The 6,284-nt window shown below is 36.2% G+C and overlaps 1 non-coding gene across 1 annotated transcript; it reads left to right on the top strand.

The window, feature by feature from the left end:
* The first annotated feature begins 277 nt into the window (after window positions 1-277).
* On the top strand, window positions 278-384 carry LOC114397848. Its single transcript, XR_003663465.1, has one exon. It is a non-coding gene; the product is annotated as a small nucleolar RNA R71 (small nucleolar RNA).
* The last annotated feature ends 5,900 nt before the right edge of the window (window positions 385-6,284 follow it).

The raw sequence follows: 6,284 nt of genomic DNA on the forward strand, positions 1-6,284 counted from the left end.
TGGGTTACTAAGTTAACCAATGCATCCAGTTTGCCTTCAAGCTTCTTAGTTTCAGATGATGCAGATGGGTTTGTAGCTACCTCATGCACTCCTCTAATGACTATGGCATCATTTCTGGCGCTAAACTGCTGGGAGTTGGAAGCCATCTTCTCAATTAAATTTCTGGCTTCAGCAGGAGTCATGTCTCCAAGGGCTCCACCACTGGCAGCATCTATCATACTTCTCTCCATATTACTGAGTCCTTCATAAAAAATATTGGAGAAGAAGCTGCTCTGAAATCTGATGGTGGGGGCAACTAGCACATAATTTCTTAAATCTCTCCCAGTACTCTTACAGGCTCTCTCCACTAAGTTGTCTAATACCTGAGATATCTTTCCTGATGGCTGTGGTCCTGGAAGTAGGGAAAATTTTTTCTAAGAATACTCTCTTAAGGTCATCCCAGCTCGTGATGGACCTTGGAGCAAGGTAATACAGCCAGTCCTTTGCCACTCCCTCTAATGAATGAGGAAAAGCCTTCAGAAATATGTGATCCTCTTGGACATCTGGGGGTGCAGCCATTTCCCTTAGAGTCCTCTCACAGGGTGGAGGTTGTGCCATGTTCTCAGAATGTGCAAAATCAGAGTGCTCAAAATCAGAATGCTCAAAATTATAATGCTCAAGATCAGGATGTTCAAAATCACCAATAACAGAATGCACAGATTCACCAGTAATGGAATGCTCAGGATGATCAAAAGGTATAAAATGATGCCTAACTAATCTATGAAATGTACTATCTATCTCAGGGTCAAAGGGTTGTAAGTCAGATGGATTGCCTCTAGTCATACACTACATTCAGCATGCACAACTAGTTGCCTTGTCATGTAAATAAAGGTGTAGGTTTGAACTACAGCTACCCTCAAATGATATCCAAATGACTTGAAATTTTGTGAGAAACCTTATAAAATGATGAGAAGATAGCACAAAAAATTTCAAACAAAAATTCAAAGTCTAACTATGAAAGCTAAAATTGGTAGGTTAAGAAAAATAAGTGAATAAAACTTGAAAAATAAAAAACTTTTGACAGAATCGCTTTTTTTGAACGATGGAGAACTCAGCCAGCCTATGGCAGGCTGCCACGGCGTAGGAAATTTTTTTCTACCCCAAATGCATATATAATAATTGCGATTCTGATAACCGGAGCAAAAGTTATGGCCGTTTGAAGTTTTGACAAACACAAAATTTGCTACTTTTTTGGAACTTTTAAATCTGACCAAACTAAAGGCTCTAGCTATTTTTCCCACAAAATATGGATTAAAAGAAGTTACCACAAAAAAATTCAGCGAAAAATAACAACCCTAGCTACTAAAACAAAAAATCACAAATAATTCAGCATGGGTGGTCGCTAAAATCCGTCTCTAATTGATTTCTACTACTACTCTATTTTGCCGCAAGCACAATCTTCACAGCAAAACACCCAAGACTGAAACAGGGGAAACGCTTAATGGGAAAACTGAAACAGAACACACATTATACACAATACCAGGACACTAAACAACACTAACACACATACTAACACAATACTAACAATTTAAACATAAAACACGAAAGAATTAAACACACAACAATAGCTAGCTATTATGAACCTTTGGACACTGCTCCCCGGAAACGGCGCCAAATTTGATCGAGGCCGTACCCGAATCAAATAAACATGAAAATGCAGTAACTAGGAAGTGATCTTAGGTCGTTTCCCAACGAGCAGTGACAAACCAAATGTTCATAATATACTTGCAGTAACAGTAACAATAACGATTGGGGGGGGGGTTTGTTTGTTTTGTGATTAAAGAGCAGAACAAGTAAACTGGAATACGAAACTACTAATATTAAAAACGGGTTGTTTCCTCTGATTCAGAAGCCATTCTCTTATCCTGGGTTATGGAGAATTCGTCCCTAACAGTCAACCACTTAATCCAACCCTATTTCAATTTACTAAGCAAAAATCAACTTAGGGTTTTCAATACGTGATTAGGCACCATATACACCAGTTAGCCCTTCGTCCATTAAGCATGAACGCAAGTTAGGCTCAGAGGCAATTAATCGAACACGAAGCGTGCACTGATTAATATTCACGAATTTGGGATACTGGTGAAGGGAGAACTACCAGGAAACCACATTGCAAGCGAAACCTCAAAGAGAGTTGGGCTTCGTCCTCAAAAGGAAACAACACCAGAAAATCTAGCCTTCCATGGATTCAAACAGAAAACGCAATTGAAACATGAAGCAGAAACGTAAATGAACAGAAACGTAAACGAACAGAAATGTAAAATGGAACAGAAACGTAAATGAGAGTAGAAGAAGAAGCAAGAACGAAATTGTAATTAAAAGCAGAAAACGTAAAATTGCATTACGAACTCAGAAGCATCAAAGCAGAAAAACGAAAACCCTAAAACAAAAGCTCTGAATAATGAATAGCATAACAAAATAGCCTTGCACAAATCCCAAGGCCGCTATTTAAAAAGAGTCACTCAAAGTCACTGGGCCCTATTACAATACTCTAGCCCAAAACGAAATAAACACTGAACAACATAAAATAAAATTGCAAAATTTCCTAATTAGAAATTAACTAAGGTAAGCGCTGCTTTATTTGCCCTCTTCAAGTCTACAACCAAAATCCGGATTAAGCCCAATGTTTCATTAATTCCTGAAATTAGATTAAAAACATCAAATTAGCTAAATGAGCCCAAATAATAAAACTGCCTAATTAATTGACAATTAAGACCAATCAGTAATTAAAATGGTGCAAAAAGGGTTTAGAAAATAGAAGAAAATGATGGCACATCACTAAGACCCTTTAAGGGCGACGAGTTAATGCTAAGACCCTTTAAGGGCGATGAGTTAATGCTAAGACCCTTTGAGGGCGACGAGTTAATGCTAAGACCCTTTGAGGGCGACGAATTAATGCGCGACGAGTATTGTGATGGGAACCACTATGGGGACCCGACGAGTTTAAACACAAGCGCAATGAGATAAAATTATTTTGAGAACAATTGAGGAGTCGTGTGTTTTGTATAGTTCATAGATAGAGTCTGTGTGCTAAAATGTTTTCTGGGTTGGACCTAAATTAGGAGGGAGAGGCCCTGACGGACTCTTCGGAGTGTAGGCCTTGGGGGTAAATACACCCGATTTGAGTGCTCCTTTAAGCCTATGTTGATCCCATATGGTTGGAACATTCTCAAAAAATAGTGTGACCCTGGCTGGTCTCCTTATGATTTTACCTAGTGAGAGTGACCTGACTTGCTAGTGTGTGGTTTGTCTTGTCATGCACTCCTAGGCCCCCGACGAGGTTTTTCACTGACATAGTACCACATTGCATATAAGATTGAGTCTTAGTGTATCTGTTGCATAACGCTTGTGTATTAATCGATATGGATTGATTTAGTGATATTGCGTTTTGATCATTGAGTACATGAATGTTGTGAAAACAAATGAGACGTGTGGTGTTGTGATGTGATGTTGTGCGACAAAGTGGTGAAATAACGTGAGCTATGCTTAAGTAAGTTGTATTTTGTTTATATGATATTTACACCTATATGTTGTCTTGTTTCTCTCTATTAGTTAGGAATGTGATAACTCACTCCCCATGTGCTATTTATGTTTGGATCATGTGATGATCTCAAACTTTGTGTTTGTAGGAGCAGATGATTAGGTGGATGACTATAAAAAACCTTATACTAGAGGACACAGGAACACAATGCTCTGATTGGATGTGACATTGGGGTATATGTTTCTATATTAATTGCATGAAGTCTTGGACGACCTTGTTTTGAGCTGAGATGATTTATTATTTATTTGGACAAGTTTTATTATGATGTTAGAAAAGTGAATGTGAGCCTTTTACCCTTTTGAAAGGCTTGTATTTAAATGTGTTTTAAAAACTTTTAATTAATTTTAATTTCTTATTCCTTTTATTATTAGTACATATATGCGAGGGGTAAAGGGCGTCACAGAACCATTTTAAAAATTGGTGTACATCTTCTCTTGATCTTCTCTCTTTCTCATTGTATTCTTGATCAGTTTGTTAAGTTTAAAGACACTTATTTTTAAAGAACTTTAACAAAAAGATATTGTGTACGGGTGATTGAATATATATTGGTTTTTATCAAAAAGTTTGTGATACGATCCTTGGAAGCGAAACTTTTTCAAAACTCTGTTTCTATTTTGATTTGTTTTCAAAACCAATTCACCCCCTCTTTTGGTTTGTGACTTCCATCATCTTTTTCATAAGGTTTTCATCTTTTCATCCTCGTGCTCTAACCATCATGCTCAATATCTTTTCAACCTCGCGCTCTCCATCACAGTTGTCATCATCATTGAAACTCATATTCATTGCCGTCAAAGCTCTTTCCCTCACGCCTTCTCCCTTTTTCACTCTCTGTGAATGTAAGAAAGCTCAAACCTTTTTGTTTCTCTCACCCTTGAACCCTCTCTCATTTCCTCTATTTCTACGAGATTTCATAGCTATGAACCCTTTACTCTTTCACCTCCCTCCATCGTCGTTATGCCAAGCCCAACTGCAACTCTCGTCTTCTCGACGTCCTATGCCTCTGCTTTTGTTTCAGTGTGGTGAGTTCCCCCTTTGATTATTTTGAACCCTAGTTGTGTGGTGTAATCAAATTTCTTTCAAACCATAACTAATCCCCATTTGATTATGCAAATAACTCTTCTTCTTAACTCTTCCAAGGTGTATGTTTTCTACAATAGAATTGAAGTTTAATTAATGGTGCTAGTGGACTATTTATTATTTGCTTTTAGAACCACTTTCTTCTTAACTTAATGTGATGTATTATATTTACAAAATTACATATTCATAAAGAAGAGTGCTAAGAGAATGTTCTTTTCTTCTTGAGATTAAGTTTTGGAAATACATGAAATTTGTTAGGGGTAGAAAAAAGGGGTGACCCAACCTGGCCCACTACCAACTTGTCAAAAATAGGTCGGGTTAGCCCACCCCGCATTTCAGAAAAGGGCCAAAATCGCTAGCCCATCCTTTTTTTGGTCAGGGTGACGGGTTGGCGAGTCGGCCCGCTAATTTTTAAAGAAAAAAATGAATTAATTATTTTTAAAGCAGATTAGATGTGCATACACTCATACTCATAGTCTCATTATCATACAAACAAAAATTACAAACATAGGATAAAACAAAAAACATTTAGATAATACTAGTCTAATATCCAATTATCCATGACAACATCACAATAAATCAATAATAGTCACAAAGTCTAAGTCTCACAACATTTAGATAATACAAATCCAATACTAGTCCAATATCCATGAAATAAAAATAAAGCAACAATTCAAAATAGTAATCTTAATGCTAATAACCATGACATTTTCACAAAGCCAAACTAAAACAACTAAATTAACTAATTAAGTTTCATCATCTTCCAAATCAAAAACATTGGATGCTTCTTTGGAAGATGACTCTCATTTCTTATCTTCGATGTCACTGACGTCACACCTTAATCATCTAGATATCTCAAAATCAAAATGGAAAACAATTAAATTTACAAAGTCACATGAATGAAACATGTAGATGATTATGATAATAATAAATAACCAAGTTTATATTAAAGAAATTAGCATCACTAACAAAACCAAGCTACCGGTTCGAGTACAAATCAAAGCATTTGTATTTTTTGACAAGAGACGACTCCTATACTTGTTGAGGACAATAGTACTAATGCCAGATGAATTGACAGTAATTGGAATGCTCAACAAATCATGAGCCATTAAGGATAGATTTGGATATCTATTATGATTATCCTTTCACCAATGTAAGACATCCAAGTTTTCATGGTAACTAAAATCCAGATTTGGTTCCTCCAAATAAACTTCTAGTTGAGACTTCCGAATCTTACAAGCAAGTTATTGATTGTGCATTTTCAGTTGCTAAACAAATAAAATGAAAGAAAAAGAAATCACTAAAGCAATAATGATAATAAAATTCAATTAAAAAAAGCTAAATTGTTAATTGAATAGACATAAAAAAAACTTACAAATGCTTTATGCGTGGGTCAAGAATAGCTCCTATACCAAGTACAACACTATACTGCTCTCCAAGGTTATCAAAATCAAGAGTCTACGTAGACTCGTGAGAACTCCATAGATTCAACTCGTAGACTCGTAAGAGTCTGCTTCGTAAAAAAGAAAATACATATGGATAATGAGTAAATATATTCAAAATACACCATTTTGCAAAACAAATGACAATAGGCTCATAGTTCACACTATTAGTCTATTACAAAACA

The sequence above is a fragment of the Glycine soja genome, chromosome 18, assembly GCF_004193775.1.
Source record: "Glycine soja cultivar W05 chromosome 18, ASM419377v2, whole genome shotgun sequence".
Taxonomy (NCBI): domain Eukaryota; kingdom Viridiplantae; phylum Streptophyta; class Magnoliopsida; order Fabales; family Fabaceae; genus Glycine; species Glycine soja.